The following is a 1951-nucleotide window of genomic DNA, read 5'->3' as shown; positions in this document are numbered from 1 at the left end:
CACACACACACACACACACACGCGCACACACACATACACATACACACACACGCACACACACACACACACGCAAACAAACACATACACGTGCACACACATGACGGGTTTCTTTCAGTTCCCGTCTACGAAATCCATTCAGAAGTCTTTGATGGGCCCGAGGTATAGAAGAAAACACTTACCTAAGTTGCCACGCAGTGGACTGAACCCGGAACCCTGTGGTTCCTGATTGAATCCCACAGCCACGTTCGCGCCTGAATGAACACATACATATGAAATATTTTGGTACACATTATAAAAATCTTAAAATTTCTAGTCGTTGGTAGCTATTTATTGTGCTATTTCATCCTTATTTGAAATCATCAGTATGGCATAACAAGTGGCAAATAAATAACAATAAAGTCAAGACTTTACAGATCGTTTTTTTTTATTCCGCAATAGAGAATAGAGAGAATGAAACGAATTGCTTGTATACAGGCTAATATTTTCAGGGCGAGTATGCTTTGCAAAAAAGTTCATAATTTAGTTTGTCTTTAATAAACAGAAACCAAAATTCTCTATGATACAGCACTTGAACTATCAGATGAGAGAATGGAACCTCTGATATAGTAATATGTTCACTGCACCAATGATAAATCAAAATACATGCGATATTTTAAGTGCAAAACAAATTGCATAAGGTGATATATTATTGAACCTAATAGAAATTGTTCTCATTAACACCGAATGTACTGTATGTACACTAAATCACACAGGAAGTGAAAGGGATATAATCCTTAGGTTAATCAGTAATATAAACTATGGTCACAAAATAGGAAAATTAATGACATTATTACTATTGTTAGTATTAGTATTAGAGCGACGAGCTGGCAGAATCGTTAGCACACTGGGCGAAATGCTTAGCGTTATTTCGCCTGTCATTACGGTCTGAGTTCAAATTCCACCGAGGTTGACTTTACCTTTCATCCTTTCGGGGTCGATAAAATAAATACCAGTTGAACACTGGGATCGATGTAATCGACTCATCCCCATTTCTTCCAAGCTGTCCTTGTGGCAAAAATTTGAAATAATTATTAGTATTAGCATTCATAGAGAACCATATTGCAATTAAATAAATGCCATTTTGCTCTGTATAGTAATTAACACAGGAAGTCAAAGGGAAATAATTCTGTGAACGAAATGTGTTAGTCTAATTAGTAAGATAAATTACTGCCACAAAATAAAACAAACAGTTAATATTACGATGATATTATTATTATTATTATTATTATTATTATTATTGTTGTTATTAGCAGTAGTATTCGTACATTGCTATATTTCCAGTTAAGTAAATGATGTATTTATCCTTGCAGTAGCTTCTCTAATTACAGATAAAACACGAAGAGTAATAACGGATGTGTTTCTATCTACATGACATGATGAGTGAGGAGGTGACACAATCTCAAGCAATCTCAGTTACGTGAAGAGTAAGTGTAAACTAATAAGCTTATATTTCACAGACATTACACAGATTACTGTTACATCAATAAATAGTCAGGTCAATAATGACTGTTACATCAAAAGGCTTATTGTATAAATGCGACTGTTATGTTAGTCAGTTGTTCAACAATCTACATTATAAGCCGTCATTACTTAGCTAGTTAGCTCTTTTAGAGTTTACATATTTCACTCATCTTGTCAGCAGGCACGACTTAGATAATAATTACAGAAATCAGAATTTAACAGTTGAGGTGAACGGCGTTGCAAAAAAAATGACGACAAAGTGAACCGCTACGTAAATTGTTACGATCAATGATAATGAATGTACATATGCATTACATATACACAACAAACGTATACGCACAGAAAATAAATACCTAATTGAATGCATGTATATATATTTGCATGTGTGTATCAGTTTAAGTGTCTTTTTGTGCGTATACGTATATATATATATATATATATATATATATAT

General features: G+C 33.7%; 1 long non-coding RNA gene across 4 annotated transcripts in view; it reads right to left on the bottom strand.

Annotated features, from left to right (window-relative positions):
• Positions 1-1951, bottom strand: part of LOC106873807 (uncharacterized) — a 77402-nt gene that overhangs the window by 53819 nt on the left and 21632 nt on the right. Inside the window, exon 4 of one of the 4 annotated variants that reach the window (XR_001409921.2) lies at positions 180-251. The exons of the other annotated variants lie outside the window; for them this stretch is intronic. This is a non-coding gene — a long non-coding RNA (uncharacterized LOC106873807). The remainder of the gene's footprint in view (positions 1-179; positions 252-1951) is intronic. 4 annotated transcript variants of the gene reach the window in all.

The sequence above is a fragment of the Octopus bimaculoides genome, chromosome 22, assembly GCF_001194135.2.
Source record: "Octopus bimaculoides isolate UCB-OBI-ISO-001 chromosome 22, ASM119413v2, whole genome shotgun sequence".
NCBI lineage: Eukaryota > Metazoa > Mollusca > Cephalopoda > Octopoda > Octopodidae > Octopus > Octopus bimaculoides.
This window is presented reverse-complemented; position numbering and strand designations above follow the sequence as displayed.